Below are 23,006 nucleotides of genomic sequence, written 5' to 3' on the forward strand. Positions count from 1 at the left end.
CTGGGGTGATTTCTCCGCTGTGAAGTCGACATGTCGAAGGTACGGTGTACAAAATCTATGACTGGGACTGTGAAATGTTTTTGTTCGGACTGACTGCCGCAATCGTTGACTGGCTCGTCGTTCTAACGAGGACCGATAACTGTGGATTCGTCAATTTTCGCGTTTCTTGATGTTCCGTAATCTGTTTTGCTGTTGGTAGTTGGTACTGCAATGCTAAATTTTTATGAGAGGCAAGCTTCATTCTTAAGTGATCGAATTTCCTCGGAGCAATTCATTTTAGCTCCCAGAATTAAGAATTTCGAAATTCGTCAATTATGCAACTTACGATTACATCATATATATATATATATATATATATATATATATATATATATATATATATATATATATATATATATATATGTATATATATATATATATATATATATATATATATATACATACATACATATTATATACATAATGTTTGTGTATATATGTATATGTATGTAAGTATATATATATATATATATATATATATATATATATATATATAAATTTATATATATATATATTAGGGCTTGTGCCTTGTATGATAAGGCGCCCTATGAGGTAATGTTAGACTAGCGATAATCTTACGCTAAGTCGGTTGGTATTGCACTTCCATCTTCAATGGAGTGTCTGGGGGTTTTGTAGATCATTTACGAAGTCGGTATTATCTTGTTGGTTATTACGACGATGTGTTAAACTCATGGTGAGGAGGTTCTTGTAGAAAACACGAAATATAAAAATATATGTATTCTTCTGAAGTTTTACATGCTGAAGATCAGATATGATTGTACAAGTCTTCTAATAACGACAGCTTGATCGCTTCTGCCAATGATGATGGCTAATCCTATTCCTCTACATGATAAAGCTTAGGTAAAGAGGTACAGGTCTTCTAATGACGATAGCTAACTCTGTTCTGCCTGTCTACCATCTCTGTTACAAGTTATGAGGGAACAGACAGTAGTTCGAACATATGAACATACTTTCAGATGACATAGTTACATACGAACACCAATCAAAATGAGACACGCTACAGATCACGTAGGCCGTTTGAATTATAGGTCGGGGTAGTTGTCTCAAGCAGGGAGCTTGGACTGTTTCAAAACAAATGAATGACCACAGATGACGACATGTCAACTTAGCCTACATACTTATTGTATACGTCATCTTTAGCGTCTCTAGTCTGATCACATTCCTGCAAGCAATCTGGTTGACCTCTTTAGTTTTAGACTTTTATATATATGGACTAACATTCCATATTTTTATTATGTAAACACTTACATCAGCTCGGTCAGCTACCAAAACCAACTACTGAATATTACTCAAACTTGACTTGCATTTGACTTATAGGAGTGTGATACAGACACTATGTGAATATATATATATATATAAGTAAATAAAAATTCATGGTGTACATGAAATGATTCAAGTAATAAGATATAAAACAATGATATTGGTAAATAATAGTGATCACGTGATATATAATGATACAGTTTTTCACTTCATCTCTTTAAGATACTTATGCTACAGAAAATACTAATGTACTCTGATAATTGCATAGAATGAAGATTAACATGATAAAAATCATATTTTAACTGATAAAAAATTTCATATATGAATTGATAACATTATTAATGCTTATGCTGATTGATTCGTTGATTTTTATGCTAACTGTTACATATCTGATTCATTAATCAATATACTAACTCATATATAACTGCAGATATTGGTAAGATAAAAGGACAGATTGATTATAGCTACCTGATTTGTTTATACATATGTATATGGATTCATATAATTATGATTAATATATGTGCATTTCTTTAAATAGATTCCTATTGCGTACACGCAAAGATATATTTTCGATTCCGTTATTTATGATCATTTATATATAGATTCCAGTGCGTACACGCAAAAAATATATTTTGATTCTGTTATTTATGATCATATATATATTCCTAGTGCGTACACGCAAAAAATATATTTCGATTCTGTTTATTTTATGATCATTTTATATATATAGGATACATGATTACTTTATAATATATATAGGATACATGACCGAGGTTATACTACTTCACTTTTAACTAGCGTTCGAACAACTTTTCGTCCATTACACAGTTCCAGACAACCACCTATAGCCCAATGAAACGGCCTATTTCACAGGGTTAAAACAAGGGGAAAATTTGCCTGGGCGGGTCCAACATTCTATATTGCGCTCATACTTATTCTCTGCATCCTAAGCTACACGATTACGTTCGCGATGAATAGATCATCCCAGCACGAGTCCTTCGCCAGCAAAGTAGAGTTGAATATCCTTCGGGTTCGTAATTGTCGGAGTATGTCCCATTCGTAGTCGTTCCGACAGCCGCCGGAGCATTTCCGCATTAAAACGAGATTAACGACGAGATACGGTGTCGGTCGAAGAAGTCCATGATGGTGCTTATTCCTTTCACATTGTAGGCGGTTGTTACTCGACTGCCGTCGTCCGCAGCGACGAACGATTTTTTTGAAGTTGCGATGTGAAATTCTCGTACTGCAGGATACTGTAACCAGGTTCCATTAATCAGCCTGCAAGTGAAATTATACTTGTCACAAGGGCAAAGTAAATTCAGACAACATCCAAATACAGGGGAGGGAAGAGAGCCATTTAGACCAGACTTAACCCACATGAATTCGCTGATATTTTGGAATTCAAAAGAGTCCGCTGTACAAACTTTTTTATCCATGGCATTAACAATGAGTGAACCTATCCAGGTCTATGATGACTGTAAAAATATCCATAATTATAACAAATAAACAGATATCAATACGAATCCCAAAGAAAATTCGATATTACTGGTAGTAAGTTACTAGACAAAGAAGTGTGAAACGGAGCTATTTGTAAGATTGCCAGGCAACATAAGAGTCAAAGAGAAGATTAATCATGATTCTGTATTTCCCTATGCTAACTGAAAGTAAGTTGTGATAAAATCTGATCCTATGTGCCCTAACAAAAGTTTCATATTCAATTTTCTCGCGCACATCCTCTGAGGTTAACTTTTAAAACATTATTAATAGGTAGGAGATGCAACGAAAAAAACCCACTATGTAACTAATTTCTAAATAAACTTTGGGTTTTTCAAGAAAATGTGACATTTTCCCATGAATGTTTTACTTGAATTGTAATAGGCTAATGTTGCAAGTAAATATTTCATATATACATATCTTGATACTTCTAAATGTCTATGAGGTTCAGAAAAAAAAAATTAATTCATTTTGTTGTTATAGAAATTCTATTTGCTTATTTTGTTCATTAATTTTAAAATGATTGCAAGTCCTTAACTAATTGCATTACACACACGGATAAGAATATGTTATGTGGCCTGTCATGTGACCTATGAACCACATGTGAAGTTCATGAGCTAAGCATTCCTTTCTCCAGTCAATCTGCTTCGCAAGCAGAGACGACACACAGATGAAGCCTGTGCAAGCAGATTATTGAGGTTAAAAGGAACAAATGCTGATACGGCAATGATGACGTCGTCACTTGGCAGAAATTGCTCTCAGCCAGCTAAGAGTTACGTTACTTGCTGTAATAAATACGACTTTAGGATAAATTTATTATCTTTTAATACTCGACCCACACGAAAAGAATGTCTGAAAAAAAACAGTACCAAAATTGAATAACATATTAGTTTCATGTTGGAAATCTGCATAATTGTAATTATGTTAAATTAAATATTCCTTATTCAAACTATATGAAAAAGGTTTCCATACAAATTCTATATATAGTTATTAGCCCTGTATAAGATTCATATAGGATTATTTCATAGATAACATTTTCACTTCTAGACTTCCTGGCTTTAAAATCTCTTTATTCTATTTTATTTATTTATTTATTTAGTTTATTTATTATTATTATTTTTTTTTTTCATTGACTACGAATATAAATCACCGGGACAGACAATATGTCAGTAGGTTTTGATATGTGTTTGAACTTTTAGCTTATTTGTCATTACTAAAGCGTTATTGATTTTATCATGATTCCTTTTTCATTATAATTTGTAACCCTTCCGACTTCTTCGGAGTGTATTATATGACTCCACTTGTATCCATATTTATATTTTTTTTTATTTATTTATTATATATTTTTTTATATATATTTGATAAATTAATGGTTGGCTTGATATGTGGAAAAGTGTTCTAGCGACGTACCGTATAAGGCTACTTGCGGTATCAAGATATGAATGATAAAGGTATTTAAAACCGCGAGAACCGCTATAATCCAGTTCGGATCCAATATCACGAGTTGTAACTCGTAAGACATTGACACTTCCTATTTAATCATCAGTTATTCTACCAAACCGATTGACTCTGGGTGATAAAATATATTATTGGTTTTCTTAATGGAAAGGAATTCACACAACGTGTTAAGGAGATTATTATTGATTTACACCACCCGAGTCAGATTATCATGTGTCGAATTCCATGTTTACTGATTTAGCACTCATAAATATTCCTAATGCACTCAATTGCGGTGTTGTTTTTAGTGCTATTACTTCTATATAACGTGTCAAGGAACTATTAACACTAAGAAGTGTTTATTCCCTCTGTCAGACTCGTAACTCTGTTAATAATTCTAAGTATATTCTTTCAAGGATTGATTTGCCACAGGATAGGCCCCTAAACTGACAGGTGTCTTAGTGTATCCCTTGTTTTCATGACACGGGTTACAATTAGTTATGTGCTTTTTTATATCTGTAAGCATTGTAGGCCAGTTAAAACAGTGATTTGGCTTTCTGTGACATAGTAGGGAACCCTGGATGACGGAATGCAACCAGTTTATGACGATTGGTATGAAAGAGATTATTATTACTACCTGGTCGTTAGTCATCTGCTGTGTTCTTCGGGTTTTCCTCGTCACGGTCCTACATATAATATTACATTTGATTACATTATTCTGATACACATACTTTAAATATATTTTTGCTTTAGGGTTTCTGCTCGAAGTGTTTATTGGTTTGCTTAGCCGCTGACCCTGTTTCCGTTCGAAGTGTTTATTGGTTTTGCTTAGCTGCTGACCTTGTTTCCGTTCGAAGTGTTTATTGTTTGGTGTTTATTGTTTTGCTAATCACTGTTGACACTTGCTTTGTTCAGTTTGTAACAGTTCTGCGCTCCAACCCAGATATTCAATGGTCGCGATCTCTTGGGTTAAGGAATTTTCTTGTTTAGATACGGTTTTAACAATAGGCACGGATGTTTCTATATCTTTTAGTCTAATTAATGGTTCTTTGCTGTATGGTGCGGGATTGCGGGATAATGCGTCAGCTATGATATTTGCTTTCCCAGGTAGATATCTTATCTTGGCTCCAAAGACCTGAATGATCATTTGTCACCGAGTTCCTTTTGGACTGTGATTAAAGCCTTTGAAAAACTCGGTAAGTGACTAATGCTCAGTGAGGACTTTAACAGGATAGCCGTAGATTATGAACTTGAAATGTACTAGTGAGTTAAAGATACCTAGCCCTTCCTTGCCTATTACTGCATATTTACTTTCAGAGGGCCTTAGTTTACGTGAATAAAAAGCTATAGGGAAGAACTGTTTATCATATTACTGAAGTAATACCCTCTTACCCCTTGGTCTGAGGCGTCTGTTGCAATAAAAAAAATTCCTTATTTAAATCAGGGATTTTTTAAGTTAGGTGAGCTGCATTATTCCGCTTTTAAGATATCGAACGCCTGTTGATGCTTTTTAGACCATAATAAATCTACGCTCTTCTTCGTAAGATCTGTTAAAGGAGCTGTCATGATTGAAGAGTTACATATTTGCATACGATTGTAATACCCACTACAGCGCAAAGGTGCTGTATCCCCTTTTACGTTAATAAGTACCGGAAAGTTATGAATAGCCGACACCTTACCATGGACTACTTTAAGACCTTGACTAGACACATAAAACCTAGATAAACATGTTCGGTTTTAAAAAACTCGCATTTAGATATTTTACTCTGAGATTATTTGTCTTTGTCTCTGTAGCACTAGCTCTACTTTATGTGAATGTACTTCTAAGGTATTAGAAAAGATTACAAGATCATCATATAGGCATGTAGGTTATCCCCTAAAGTCTCCAAACACTATATTGTAATTTGGGGCGCAACGTAAGCCGGAGGCATACGTAAAAATTGATAATGTCCCCTGAGTGTGCTGAAAACGGTGTATGAGGTACAATCACTTAGGTAATGGTATCTGGTAAAAGCATTTAAGTAAGTCCAAGTTGGTGAAAAAAAAATTTATTCTAACCTAACAGAGATAAGATGTCGTCGCTACATGGCACTGGAAACTATCGGGAGTCGTTTCCTTGTTTAAGTGACAGAAATCTACGCAGATACGCCAAGTCCGATCTTTTATGGCATGACGTTTTTGAGGGAAAATTATATGGGCTATTTGATTTCCTAATGGCTCCTATTACTAACATTTTTCAACTTCGTCATTTATCTCTATTTTGAAATTGCTTTGGGAGTCTATACGAAGGTACGTATATAGCTTTATGTTTGTCCTTAGACCGTATTTTGTTTTCAATGACATCCGTTTTTCTCCCAGAGATCACTCGCTAGTGGAGAAACTTCCTGGTATTCAGGTAGAAGATAAAAAAAAAAAAGTTCTGCTGAATCACCTCTGCTTGAATGACTTTACGGATATTACTTTAGATAGATTATCAGAGAGATTCATCTACGACTGGTTTGGTTCGGGATTAAAATTTAAAAAGCAACAATTTGTAAAAAGCGATATTTATAACTTCCGTTCCACGATACTGTATACGTTTGTGGATCACTAGATTTAACTTGTTGCTGTGTCAACCGTGTCTAGGGCTTTGTTCGCGGAAATCGTTATATTTCAGAGTGTCGGGAAGGATTAAAATTTCATTTCCCAGCAAAGTCTTTTTACACGCACTAAGACATTCGAGGGTGCATGCTTCTCGAGATTTTGCGTGCAAAGTGCGACTGCGGTTGTGGGAGAATTCTGTTGGGTCATTTGAACAATGTTACGAATTTATGAGACAAATGTATAGTTCCTTTATATAAGTTATTATTTGATTAACTGTCTCATTTTTGTTTCAAACGGATTTTAATATGTTTGAAGGTTTATAGGATTTCCCTTTGATAAACCAGCCTTAATTTTGCAGGAGGATGTTAAGTTATATTTTGTATACCCCTAGATGAATCTTACAATTACACTAGATACAGATCAATGTTTTTTTATAACTATAGAGGTATCTGTAAACGCTCGCTTATCCGGACTTCTCATTAAGGAAGTTCGAACAACAGACGGTGAGTCCGTAAATACAGGATATTACGTGTACTAAAGGAATAAACAAGATATTCTAATTTTTACGGCGCGTACAGTCGGGCTTTATCCACCACTACTTATAATAACTTACGTATTAAAAAAAAAAACGAAAACCTGCTCTGATTACTTTATACGGTCGTGTGTTTCATAGGAAAAATCCTTTTTAGTCCAAAAAGATATTGGCATGTATGAACCAACATCGCTTTTCCCCACTCTGCTAGAGTCGCTTATTGTGTGGAATTTGCTATGCTTTGAACACTCGGCAGATTTAACTAACCTTGACCGCTTGACTAGGTGACACAGTCACCGAGTTTGCTTGTTTGATTCTGAACGGGCTACTGTTTCTATTTCTTTTTGTAATAATTAGGATCCTTCTCTTTATTACCATCGGCAACGTATTGTGTGTTTTTAGCATTATGTTGCTGGTTACGTATAAAGCAATGAATGACAAACTATTAGGAACTGAGCGATTACTAATAAGACAAGTTATCACTACTGCATTCAATATTAACTGTTTGTACTTCATTCTTTGCTAAAATTTGAAAATTTGAAATAGTGAGGGATCCTGGTCAGCGCATTTAGCCTGATGAAAGTTTTTTACAGACATGTTATTCCTTGCAATCCAGCCATATTTTAAAAGTTAAGTTGAGTCATTGAGGTTCGATATTTTATATAACTCAAAAAACTCAAGGCTAAAACTGCGATCGGGACTTTGCAAAGGAGCATTTATTGTCATGACCCGAAATAGTGTTACCTCTAATTTATATAGATTTGTACGGGTGTTCCACTTTTTTTTGTGTGTTTTCTAATCACTACGGTGCTTAACGACCCTATCCATGCATCTGTATAAAATACAGAGCGTCCACTGCGTAAACGCATATTCACTGTTTAATATGATTTGTTACGTAAGGGATTAATAATCACCCAAAATGATAAAATTAACATAGTATATGATTATGATATTTCAGTAGAACTTCTGGAAACAGACACTCAAAGATAAAAAACTCGCAGTAGCGAAATCTCAATGATGTAGATAATTTCTGTAAAAAAAAAGTAAGATTAAGAATGTCTCGTAACTTCAGCCACAGGAATAACGAAATTCGACCTGCAAAGGAACACTCAAAGTTACTCCAAATGAATAAAAAATTGTACTTAGCTTGCTTTTGTGGGAAGTCACGGTGTTCCGATAACGACACACGGCCTTGGTCCTCCTTCTCTATTTAGCGGATGACCTGGTTTGGCTTCAGTTTCCCCCGTGCGCGTTGTTTCGATGATTCGAGCCCTTGAAAGATCCGATGCTGCAGACGCGTTCGGTTTGTTTCTTGGAGTGCCGCCGGAAACGCTCACTAACGATGTTTTCTTGAATGATTCTAATGAGAGACGAACTTGCGTTGCCCGTAGGAAAAAGACACGTCAGTTTTGTTTCTTGAAGTTATTCACTAAACGATGATACTAAGTTGGTTGAAGAATCTGTTGCTTTCGGCGTCGTTGAAGAGTTCTTATTGTTTTCTGAAATCGCTCACTAACGATGATACTAGGTTGCTTGAAGAATCTGCTGCTTGCCGTCGTCGTTGACTTCTTATGATACATGATTTATTATTCTGGTTTTTTCTTCGTAGGACGTTGTAGAGTTCTTCTGGTATGCTGGCCACCAATATTAGGGCTTGTGCCTTGTATGATAAGGCGCCCTATGAGGTAATGTTAGACTAGCGATAATCTTACGCTAAGTCGGTTGGTATTGCACTTCCATCTTCAATGGAGTGTCTGGGGGTTTGTAGATCATTTACGAAGTCGGTATTATCTTGTTGGTTATTACGACGATGTGTTAAACTCATGGTGAGGAGGTTCTTGTAGAAAACACGAAATATAAAAATATATGTATTCTTCTGAAGTTTTACATGCTGAAGATCAGATATGATTGTACAAGTCTTCTAATAACGATAGCTTGATCGCTTCTGCCAATGATGATGGCTAATCCTATTCCTCTACATGATAAAGCTTAGGTAAAGAGGTACAGGTCTTCTAATGACGATAGCTAACTCTGTTCTGCCTGTCTACCATCTCTGTTACAAGTTATGAGGGAACAGACAGTAGTTCGAACATATGAACATACTTTCAGATGACATAGTTACATACGAACACACAATCAAAATGAGACACGCTACAGATCACGTAGGCCGTTTGAATTATAGGTCGGGGTAGTTGTCTCAAGCAGGGAGCTTGGACTGTTTCAAAACAAATGAATGACGCCACAGATGACGACATGTCAACTTAGCCTACATACTTATTGTATACGTCCCTCTTTTATGCGTCTCTAGTCTGATCACATTCCTGCAAGCAATCTGGTTGACCTCTTAGTTTTAGACTTTTATATATATGGACTAACATTCCATATTTTTATTATGTAAACACTTACAATATATATATATATATATATATACAGATAACATTACTACACACACACACACACACACACACACACACATATATATATATATATATATATAAACAGATTATTTATACACACCACACACACACACACACACACACACACATATATATATATATATATATATATATATATATATATATATATGTGTGTGTGTGTGTGTGTGTGTGTGTGTGTGTATAAATAATCTGTTTTTGTAATTGGCCAAAGATTCTCTTTATTGTCTTTAATCTGTTTACGTGTATACACTCTAGAATTTGTTTATATTAATGTAAATAAATCTCAAAAGAGACCAGTGTAATCTTCATGGTTACAGTGCAGTAAAATAATCTAAATCTCCACAAATTCCGAGTTAACAAATGCCAGCCTCAAACGTCATTAGCTGTTGACAGCTGAACCGCACATTCAAGATCCAGTGAAACCGCACATTCGTATTTACACACACATACTATAAGGTCCCATTCATTTTAGAAAGGTATAGGATATCACAATTTTGAGTTATCTTTGGTAAACAAAAAGTTGAAGGGGAAATTCAGTTCATGACATCACTTCCCACAATCTTTCTGACTCACTGAGCTCCTATTATAGTTATGGTGAATAACTTCGTCATTTCTTTCCTGGTGTGTGAAGTCGGAAAGTTGGAAAATGATTCCATTTTATATAAATGCGAAATGATTATAAAACTATAAGGAAATTCATTTCACTGGTAATGAGGAATTAAAGTAACTGCGAAATAAACAATTTGTCAAAAACACCTGATTGTAAACAGGGCGCTGACAATAAGTCAGTCAACTTCTGTCTCTCATTAATTTTGTAAGGCTGACGTTTCCCACTGTACAAAGGGTACTGTACATGATTTCATAAACTTGTTTACAAGAATTCCCGCTTCCTACTCCATTTCAATTCCCCCCCCCCCCAATAGGGGGTTGTGCCGCCAGTCCTCCTTATGAGGTGCACAGTATTCATTACCTAAGGTTCTTTGCAGCGTCCCCTCGGCCCCCAGCAGCAACCCCTTTCATTGCTTTTACTATACCTCCGTTCATGTTCTCTTTCTTCCAGCATACTTTCCACCCTCTCTGTACAATTGTTTCAACATTATTTTCAGCGCTGAATGACCTCATACGTCCCAGTGTTTGGCCTGCGGCCTAAATTTTATATTCGATTCAATTCATTTCTTCTTAATTTCCAATACAGACGATGGAGTCTTAAGCCCTTTATTCACTCGTCATTACCCGTTATACGCTCATTATAGATACGTACATACATGCATACATACTCGTATTTAATTGTAATAACCACAACGCGCCCATGACTTCTCGAATTCTTCACACTATTACATGCGCTTGTCACTACGAAACCTTAGATCCAAATGCAAGAACATGGAGCAATTCTGAGGTCCTCAGCAAGGTTTCGAATCCGCATCCAGAATATCAGAACGAGGTCAAGTTACCGAACTGACCACTAGAAGGATCCTTTTGGTAGTCAGGTTGGCAAAGTGACCCCGTTCTGATACTAGAGATTTTGGTTCGAATCCTGATAAGGACATCAGAATTGCTTCATATTCTTGCATTTGGATCAGAGGTTTTGTAGTCACAAGCGTATGCAAAAAGTGTACAAAATTTGTGATGTTGAAAGGGCATTTTAGTCATTACATTTTCGTACGCATCAAGTAAACAGTGACCTGTAGAATCTGTATATATTCATACTTATATACATACATGCATAAACGTAGATTCCGTCCCTGAAGGAAAATTAGACGCTGTGTGCTCAGATCTTTCGTAAGATCGAAAGTTACGCGTTCTTAATGTTTTGGTTTCTAAACCGCTTCCAACTTGTCTTAGAGAGATCAATTAGTTCAGACTAAATTTCTGCTTCTGGGAAATTCTTCTTCTTCTTCTTCTTCTTCTTCTTTCGATGACGTGATACCATGTTCTCTTAGAAATACCATAGGTCTACGAGCATTATAAATGGCATTTTTTGTACGTAATACAATTCATTTTTAAGACTCCCTTGTAGCGCCTATTACCTTTCCCACAAGACTCTCTCATCTCCGTGACATATCGGTGCTCTCTTTCCTATGGTATTATTCCGTCCATTAATCCGGGTACTTCGTTACACCCGCCAATCCATCCCATCCCACATGCCACGTGTTATGTGGAGGCTGGCATGCCTTGCTCTGCTTTGAGGAGGGCCTTCAGTCTCATTTATTTTCACTTTTTCGCTCTCTCTCTCTCTCCATACATTCTCTTCCTGTGTCCATTTCCCATCGACGTGTTCCCATCATTACGTCACCTTCCCTTCTTGTTTCTTGTTGACCCTTCCCATCAATTACGCATTTTTGCGGATAACGCCAGAATTCCCGCCACGTCGGATAGTCTTCCTCCTTTTGTTGGCCATTGGTTTGTTGTTTGTTTTTGTTGTTTTTTGTTTGTTCTTGTCGCGTCTTTGTTCGATGCGCGACGGAGCTGTGTTGAGTTTGTCGGTTCGTAAGCGTCACTGACAAATTAACTCTGCAGTTTGTTGATCAGTCTGATTGGGTACGACGATATGGGACTTTGAATGATATAGGCTTTTAAAAAGAATATACGTTGACATAAACCTATTATGAGATCACGTGTATACATACATACATACATACATACACACGCAAATAACATTCCTGGTGGCCTCACCTCAGCTTCAGATGGCTTAAGAAAGCAATTATAATTATTACGCAGAAATGCCTCCATATTGTCATGCAGATATACTATGTCTAGCAATATGATATCCCCTTCTAGCCCAGGCCTGATGGAAACAGGAATATGAATGGAGAGGAAAGACAGATCATCCACTCCTGAAACGAGGGGAAAACGGAAGTGGAGGGAAAATTCCAAGACACACACACACACACATATATATATATATATATATATATATATATATATATATATATGTATATATATATATATATATATATATATATATATATATATAAAAGGTCTCAATACTGTACGAACCAAGGACTAGGATGACCTCAGAGGTTTTAAGGATCTTTTGGGTCCTTAACTGTTATCCTATTTTTGGGAGGTTGTGGTGGGCGGAATCCTGGTATATCTAAATCCTTCATATATTTATGTTACTTGTTTGATGGTAATTTCATGCCTTTGCGATTTTAGAATATTCTCATCTCTCTTTATTTCTGATTACTGTAATTGTTCAGTATGAAAATCAATAAAATGGTAATAGATACAATATATATGTGTGTGTATATATATATTTGTGTGTGTTCACATCCATTCTCATCCTTATGTGGAAATATGAAATTTTAAGAAACTGCAGCTTTTGGTTCAATTTCGAAATATTAAGACGAGACTTTCCCAATCCGAATATATACCTCAATATCCCCGTGTGTCGCAAGAGAGATACCTCTCGCTCATTAATTAAGGTTCCATATATAGTTTCCATCTCCCTTAGGTAAACTAGCGTGCGCAACTGTCATTCAGCCCTTATACATGATTGCCGAATATGACAGCACTTTCCCTTGAATCACTCCAGACCGTCTGTGTTAATTGCGGCATGGTTTCCTTGCATCTCTCTCTCTGTATTTTTCTCTTGTCTATATCTGTTTATTGCTTCGTACTTGTACAGTGATCTCAGCATTACCCGTTATTTTGTTTTAAATAACTAATTACGGATCAGTGTGTCCATCTGTAATTTATACGGTTAGGAATCTAGTACATTTTCGGTCATATGTATTTAATACACGTTTATATTTGGTGTTAGCTGACGTTCACACTCTCAATAAATTCACGAAGATCAATACGTTTTCAAATGTTTGTCACCCGTGCCTATCTTATGAAATTATGCGAGAAATGGTTATTTAATAGCTTTTCCCTGCAATATTTATCCTTTAAAAACCCGCTAGTTGAATTTCCACTGTGAAGTGAATCACTCACTATGAAATGAAAGAAATTTAAACCAAATAACAGAGAAACAGATTGTAAAAAGTTGAGGGGGGAAGGTTGTCTTTTAACACTAATGTCATAAAACTAAGCCATTGACGGTAGGACCACATACGAGTGACGTCAGCAGCCACCATCACGGGCCCTACACAAAATCGTGACTCTGGTGCGACAGATGCGGTGCGTCTTACATATTTTACGATTGCCATAGAAATGCCGTAAGCAAGGAGGAGAAAGGAAAGCGAAGGAACTTTCTACGTCTCCCCGCCCGACCTCCTCCATAATCCCAACCTATTCCTAGGATCTTAAGTCACGCTTCGGCGGTTCTCATTATATTACAAAGCAAGTGAAAAATGCACCGAAGAAATTTCTGTAAGGCTTACAATCAATGTTACCGAAAATAGATCTACGTTCGCCCGCCCCTCTCCCCCCCCCTCCCCCCCCCCCACCCCCCCGCCCCCTCTCCTCCACAATCCCAACCTATTCCAGGAATCTTAAGTCACACCTCTGCGGTTCTAATTCCATTACAAAACAAGTTTAAAATTCACCGAAGAAATTTCTGTAAAGCCTACAATCAAGGCTACCAAAAATAGACCTATTTTTCGGTGTCTCGGTATATATGAGCCGCGGTCCATGAAACTCTCAGGTAGCCAAGGTGGCCTGTGTTGTTGCGGTGCCAGAGGCACGTTGGTATGTTTGATGATTGGAAGGTTGATGATCAACATACCAATTTGCAGCCCTCTAGCCTCAGTAGTTTGTAAGATCTGAAGGTGGACAGAAAAAATGCGGACGGACAGACAAAGCAATCTCAGTAGTTTTCTTCTACAGAAAACTAAAAAAAAAAAAAAAGATTCATGGACATTACAGGCGCATACGCAGAGTATATTCATTTATGTCTGACTAAGGTTTTGTGATTGCATAAAGTCATGGCGAAGACTCTGTGCATTAATTCTTGGAAACAATAAATCAGACTCATACACAAAATATTCGCTAATATCTTGAAGCTTTTCCGTAACACTCGCGACTGTTCTGTTGAACATTCTATTCTGTTCGCAATAAAGTCAGTTGCACCTTAATTTTAATGACTATGGTTTCCAGTGCAGTTAATACACACACACACACACACACACACACACACACACACATATATATATATATATATATATATATATATATATTTATTTATGCATATGTATATATACATGTATACAAGTTAACATTCAAATTCTTTCATTTACATGCCTCTAACATCACCTAAAACGCTTGTAAACATCAATCTTACACACACACACACAAACACACATGAACATTCTACGAATTAGAATACCATTAATATTGAACTGGCACTAATGAAACTTAAAACACACACACACACACACACACACACACACACAATTGAAACATACTACGTTTTAGAAGACCCTTAATATTAAACTGGCAACAATTAAATAAAAAAAAGTCTTTTTCCTTTTAAAAAGCTGTTCTCTCAACTCCCTTTGCACTTTGCAGGCGTGGGCGGTGTTGGTAAGCGTGGGCGTGAGCTGCCTCAGCGTCGTCACGGGCGTACCAGCCAAACTGGAGAGGCTCACGACAGCCGCCTCAGCTCAAGGCTACACCTACAGGACGCCTCCCGCAGCACCAGTGGGCTATAACTACGACCCACCGAAAATTCCGTCAAATTTATACGAGGCGAGTCACTCTCCATAAGTGTTCAAAACATTTCAAAACATGACTTTATTCATATATCTCATTTGAGACTTTTATTAAATCACTTTCAAAATTGTGACGCAGCAACGAAGAGATTTTATAGCTAATGTTTCATATTTATGTATTAATTTATTCATTCATATATATATATATTTCTTTCTAATAACTGATCTCTCCTGTCTGTATTTTCTGTAACTTCTTTGCACTGAATTCTGTATTCGTTGGAAGCCTGAATTTCAAGTCAATGGCCCCTGTAGGCCTATTCCATAATAATAATAATAATAATAATAATAATAATAATAATAATAATAATAATAATAATAATAATTATAATAATAATAATAATAATAATAATAATAATAATAATAATTTTATTAACTTTTTATTAAGGTAAGTGTCAGAAGAGGAAAATTACGTCTTTTTCTTCTATTTCTTCTCTGGCCTCTTCTTCTTCTTCTTCTTCTTCTTCTCGAAAAAAATAAATAATAATAATAATAATAATAATAATAATAATAATAATAATAATAATTCTATTTATATTTCTTTATTGAGTTAAATATCAGAAGAGGAAAATTATGTCTTTTTCTTCTATTTCTTCTCTGGCCCCTTCTCCTTCTTCTTCTTCTTCTTCTTCTTCTTCTTCTTCTTCTTCTTCTAATAATAATAATTAATTAATAATAATAAATAATAATAATAATAATAATAATTTATTTTTTTTATTGAGGTAAGTGTCAGAAGAGGAGAATTATGTCTTCTTCTATTTCTTCTTCTTCTTCTTCTAGGCTAAGCTGGTCTTATGCCAGCACGACCTCTTGCACTTAGGCACTCCATACATACAAGCAAGTGCTTGTAGACGAAAATTATATAAAGAAAAAATCTTTAGCCAGCTTATGTGACGTGTCTCAGGAATCAGGGCGAATCCCTGTGGCACCTAGGCATCCTTCCACGTAGGAAGAAAGTTGTGGTAGGAAGAAAGTCGCCTGAAGAAGAAAGTGGTAGCAGGAAGAAAGTTGTGTGAGGAAGAAAGCTGTTCGAAGAAGAGAGTCATGGGAGGAAAAAAGTCGTGAGAGGAAGAAAGTCGTGGTAGTAAGAAAATCGTGGGAGTAACAAAGTCGTGAGAGGGAGAAAGTCGTGAGATGTAGAATGTCGTGAGAGGAAGAAAGTCTTGGGAAGGAGAATGTCGCTAGAGAATGAAAGTCTTGGGAGGGAGAATGTCGTGAGGGGAAGAAAGTTTTGAGAGGAAGAAAGTCGTAGGAGGAAGAATGTCGTGAGAGAAAGAAAGTCATAAGAGGGAGAATGTCGTGGTAGGAAGAAAGTCGTTGGAGGAAGAAATTCTTGGGAGGATCACAGTCATGAGAGGAAGAAAGTTTCGTGAGGAAGAAAGTCGCGAGAAGAAATTTTCGGGAGGAAGAAAGTCGTAGAAGGAAGAACGTCGTGGATGTCAGCATCCTGAAACATTAAATGGACGTCCTCGAGTGACGTCACCAATTTCAACATCTGCCAATTTTACTTTCTTTTGAGTCAACTGCTATGAATAAACGAAGGCACAGAATAAACAAGGAAAAATATCAAGAAATGAACAGGAAAAAAAACAAGCAGTAATGCCGAAACTAAACAAGCAGAAAGATAAAACAATAAGCAGGGAAAAAGCAAGCAGAAATGCCAAAACTAAACAAGTAGAGAAATATCTAGCAATAAACAGGAAAAAAAAGCAAGCAGGAAATCAAAACCTAAACAAGCAGAAAGATCAAGTAATAAACAGAGAAACCCCACCTGCAAGGCAAAAACTAAACAAGCAGAATAATCAAGCAATAAACAGAAAAAACAACCAACACGGCACAAAATAAACAAAGAGAAAGATCAATCAATAAACAAGGAAAGTATAATGAAATAAATGAGGCATAAGAATACATGGGTAAATAAATAAAAAAAGAAAAGCGGAAATACGTGTATGTAAACTATCGCATTTGTTAGACGGTCATTAACGCGTTAATTCAACCCTGAGAAGATCGAGACACTGGGAATACGGAGGATGTAAAAATATTCCAAATTTTAAAATTGGAAGAAAATCGACATGAATGATGATAATACATTTGTGATCATTGATGATATGAATAAAAACATTGAGTGAAAGGAAATTGTAAGTAATTCGGTACGTTAATGAGTAACGTTTGTCAAACAAAACAGTTATATAAAAAAGACTTAGTAAAAAATTATAAGTAAATTTAGAAGTACGTAAGTAAAAATTGATGACAAAGTCCAGTATAAACTACATAACTGCAGACTCTCACTTGCCAAGTTGCAACTCAAATGTGGAGGAGTTGGAGACTCAAGGAAGTTCGCCGCCGACCTTGACCCTGAGACCGGCCGCCCACACCACGCCTACTGACTCATCTGCTGTCAGGTCAAACCCACGCCCTAGTTCATCATTCTCCGCTTTTCATAATGATCTGGTGTGGGTCGACGCCCATGGCAAACCGACTCCAGTCATTGAGGTGGAGGGAAGTGTGTGTGTGTGTGTGTGTGTGTGTGTCTCTCGCTCTCTCTCTCTCTCTCTCTCTCCTATGCAGGGTGTCCATAAAGTCCCAGTACCATTCTGAGCAATAAATAATTGTAATGGTACTGGGACTTTATGATCAACCTGTATATATATATATATATATATATATATATATATATATATATATATATATATATATATATATATATATATATATTTCTAGTCGTAATATTACATTAATCACGTACCTGCAGTTATTCGACTGTGGTCAATAACAGCCCTCTAAAGCAAAACATTTTACTGTGAAAAAATAGTAATACATGTATGTACTATATATATACACACATATATATATATATATATATATATATATATAATATATATATATACATACATAATTATTGTCTAAGTCTTTACACGAATACGACTCGAAGAAAGACGCTTATTAACTGTGCGTTGGCATATCATGCATCACTCTACCCACTGCAATGAAATTTAACTAAATTTCATCATCTTACTTTTCCAGATTCCTGAGAAGCCTTCAGGGTTATACGTCACACCCCTCCCCCCAACTATTACGACCACCCTCCCTCGACTACGAGACCCCCTCCCCCCCCCTCCCCCCCCCACCTTCAGGCCTTTACAATGTGCCCAGACCGTCGAATCCAGCACCTGTGACAGTGGTAAGTTTTTTCTGTTATTTGTCGACTTATTTTTCTATCTGTTTGTCTACATATCTGTCTATCAGTCTATCTATCTATCTGTCTATATATATATATATATATATATATATATATATATATATATATATATACGTATATATACATATACATGGATAGCTAGATAGATACGAGTACATATATGCATATATATTATATATATATATATATATATATATATATATATATATATATATCGAGCTACAATGTCCTTTAATATCTAATTCGCTCTACCTCGGAATTAATATATTTTCATATATGCTTAACCGAAGGGGAATCTCGAATAATAGATTTGCCTGGACCAGGGCGCGAACCATGGATCCTTTTCAAACCCAGGAACGTCAGTGAAGCTTTTCCTACTACACCTCTCGCGGTGGTGTAGTAGGAAAAGCTTCACTGACGTTCCTGGTTTGAAAGGATCCATAGGTTCGCGCCCTGGTCCAGGCAAATCTATTATCGAGAAAAAATTCCCCTTCGGTTAAGCATATATGAAAAATATTATTAATTCCGAGGTAGAGCGAATTAGATATTAAAGGACATTGTAGCTTGATATATGTATATGAATCACGGAAATGTGATATGACTATATATATATATATATATTATATATATATATATATATATATATATATATATATATATATATATATATATAGATACCTATATATGTTTATAGTATATATCCATACACTCAATATATGTATATATATAGATACATATATATTAGGGCTTGTGCCTTGTATGATAAGGCGCCCTATGAGGTAATGTTCGACTTGCGATAATCTATACGCTAAGTCGGTTGGTATTGCACTTCCATCTTCAATGGAGTCTGGGGTTTTGTAGATCACTTACGAAGTCGGTATTATCTTTACGACGATGTGTTAAACTCATGGTTCGGTGAGGTTTTTGTAGAAACACTAAGTATTATATATTCTTCTGAAGTTTTTTACATGGTGAAGATCAGATATGATTGTACAAGTCTTCTAATAACGATAGCTTGATCGCTTCTGCCAATGATGATGGCTAATCCTATTCCTCTACATGATAAAGCTTAGGTAAAGAGGTACAGGTCTTCTAATGACGATAGCTAACTCTGTTCTGCTCGTCTACCATCTCTGTTACAAGTTATGAAGGAACAGACAGTAGTTCGACATATGAACATACATACAATGACATAGTTTCATACGAACACACAATCAAATGAGACACCTACAGATCACGTAGGCGGTAGTTGTCTCAAGCAGGGAGCTTGGACTAATGTTTATAAACAATGAATGACTACAGGTGACGGCATTGTCAACTTAGCCTACATACTTATTGTATACGTCATCTTTAGCGTCTCTAGTCTGATCACATTCCTGCAAGCAATCTTTTATATATATGGACTAACATTCCATTTTTATTTTTATTATGTAAACACTTACATTAGCTCGGTCAGCTACCAAAACCCAAACCAACTGAATATTACTCAACTTGACTTGCATTTGACTTATAGGAGTGTGGATACAGACACTATGTGAATAATATATATAAGTAAATAAAAATTCATTGTGTACATGATTGATTCAAGTAAAAAATAAATATAAAACAAATGATATTGGTAAATAATAGTGATCACATGATATATATAATGGATAACAGTTTTTTCAACTGCCAGTTTCATTAAAGATACATATGCTACAGAAAATACTAATGTACTCCTGATAATTGCATAGAATGAAGATTAACCATGATAAAAATCATATTTTAACTGATAAAAAATTTCATATATGAATTGATAAATTATTAGTGGTTTATGCTGATTGATTCGTTGATTTTTATGCTAAATGTTATATATCTGATTCATTTAATTCATATACTAACTCATAAATAACTGCAGATATTGTTAAGATAAAAGGTAACAGATTGATTATAGGCTACCTGATTTGTTAATACATATGATATATGGATTCATATAATTATGATTAATATATGTGCACTTTAAATAGATTCCTACTGCGTACACGCAAAGATATATTTCGATTCTGTTATATGACCATTTATATATAGGATACATGACCGAGGTTATACTACTTCACATTTAACTAGCTTTCGAACAACTTTTTCGTCCATTACACAAGTTCCAGACAACCACCTATAGCCAATTGGAAGGGGAAAATTTGCCTGGGCGGGTCCAACGTTCCATTTTGCGCTCATACTTATTTTCTGCATCCTAAGCTACACGATTACGTTCGCGATGAATAAAAAAAACATCCCCAGCACGAGTCCTTCGCCAGCAAGTTAGAGTTGAATATCCTTCGGGTCGTAATTGTCGGAAGTATGTCCCTTTTTGTAGTCGATTCCGACAGCCGCCGGAGCGTTCCGCATTAAAACGAGATTAACGACGAGATACGGTGTCGGTCGAAGAAGTCCATGAAATTCCTTTCACATTGTAGGCGGTTGTTACTCGACTGAGTCGTCCGCTGCGACGCCCAACGATTTTTTGGAGTTGCGATGTGAATACTCTAGTACTGCAGGATTACTGTAAACGGTTCCATTAATCAGCCTGCAAGTGAAATTATACTTGTCACAAAGGCAAAGTAAATTCAGACGACATCCAAATACAGGAGGGAGGGAAGAGAGCCATTTAGACCAGACTACATGAATTCGCTGATATTTCGGAATTCAAAAGAGTCCGCTGTACAAACTTTTTTATCCATGGCATTAACAATGAGTGAACCTATCCAGGTCTATGATGACTTGTAAAAATATCCTAATTATAAAAAATAAATAGATATCATTACGAATCTCAAAGAAAATTCGATATTACCTGGTAGTAAATTAACTAGACAAAGAAGTTGAAAAATGGAGCTAATTGTAAGATTGCCAGGCAGCATAAGAGTCAAAGAGAATATTAATCATGATTCTATGTGCCCTAACAAAAGTTTCATATTCAATTTTCTCGTGCGCATCCTCTGAGGTTAATTTTTTTAAAAACTTTATTAATAGGTAGGAGATGCAACGAAAAAAAACCCACTATATAACTAATTTCTAAATAAACTTTGGGTTTTCCAAGAACAAAATGTACATTTTCCATGAATGTTTTACTTGAAATTGTAATAGGCTAATGTTGCAAGTAAATATTTCATATAATACATATCTTGATACTTCTAAATGTCTATGAGGTTCAGAAAAAATTAATTCATTTTGTTGTTAAAGAAATTCTATTTGCTTATTTTGTTATTAATTTTAAAATGATTGCAACTCCTTAGCTAAAGTTGCATTGCACACACCGATAGACACTTGTACCTAACGTCTGCCTTGCCCATGAGAAGTTCGGGCTAAGCATATTCCTTTCTCCAGGTCAATCTGCTTTTGCAAGCAGAGAGGCGACACACAGATGAAACCTGTAAGCAGATTATTGAGGTTAAAAGGAACAATGCTGATACGGCAATGATGACGTCGTCACTTGGCAGGAGATTGCTCTCAGCCAGCTAAGAGTTTACGTTACTTGCTGTAAAGAGATACGACTTTAGGATAAATTTTTGTTTTTTAATACTCGACCCACATGAGAAGAATGTCTGAAAAAAACAGTACCACCAAATTTGAACATATATGAGTTCATGCTGGAAATCTGCATAATTGTAATTATGTTAAATTAAATATTCCTTATTCAAACTATATGAAAAAGGTTTTCCATACAAATTCTATATATTATTAGCCTGTATAAGATTCATATAGGATTATTTCATAGATAAAATTTTCACTTCTGACTTCCTGACTTTAAAATCTCTCTTTATTTTTTTTATTTTATTTATTATTTATTATTATTATTTATTTATTTATTTATTTATTTAATATTTTTTTTTTTCATTGACTACGAATATAAATCACCGGGACAGACAATATGTCAGTAGATTTTGGATATGTGTTGTGAACTTTTAGCTTATTTGTCATACTAAAGCGTTAAGTTAGAGTTCAAATCTTTACGCATATATATTTGGATATTTAATTATCTATGGTTACGTTTTTGCTTATTGATTTTATCGTGATTCCTTTTTATTATAATTTGTAACCCTTCCGACTTCTTACGGAGTGTATTATATTGACTCCACTTGTATCCATATTTATTTTATTTTTTTTTTATTTATTTATTTATATATTTTTTTTTATATATTTATTTGATAAATTAATGGTTGGCTTGAATGTGGAAAAGTGTTCTAGCGGCGTACCGTATAAGGCTACTTGCGGCATCAATTCTATAGATCAAGATATAAATGATAAACGTATTTAAAACCGCGAGAACCGCTATAATCCAGTTCGGATCCAACATCACGAGTTGTAACTCGTAAGAC

General features: G+C 35.4%; 1 long non-coding RNA gene across 1 annotated transcript; it reads left to right on the top strand.

Annotated features, from left to right (window-relative positions):
* On the top strand, positions 1–18,576 carry LOC135196409 (uncharacterized). Its single transcript, XR_010310403.1, has 3 exons — positions 1–39; positions 15,256–15,435; positions 18,480–18,576. It is a non-coding gene; the product is annotated as an uncharacterized LOC135196409 (long non-coding RNA).
* The last annotated feature ends 4,430 nt before the right edge of the window (positions 18,577–23,006 follow it).

The sequence above is a fragment of the Macrobrachium nipponense genome, chromosome 17 (assembly GCF_015104395.2).
Source record: "Macrobrachium nipponense isolate FS-2020 chromosome 17, ASM1510439v2, whole genome shotgun sequence".
In the NCBI taxonomy this organism is placed as follows: Eukaryota; Metazoa; Arthropoda; class Malacostraca; order Decapoda; family Palaemonidae; genus Macrobrachium; species Macrobrachium nipponense.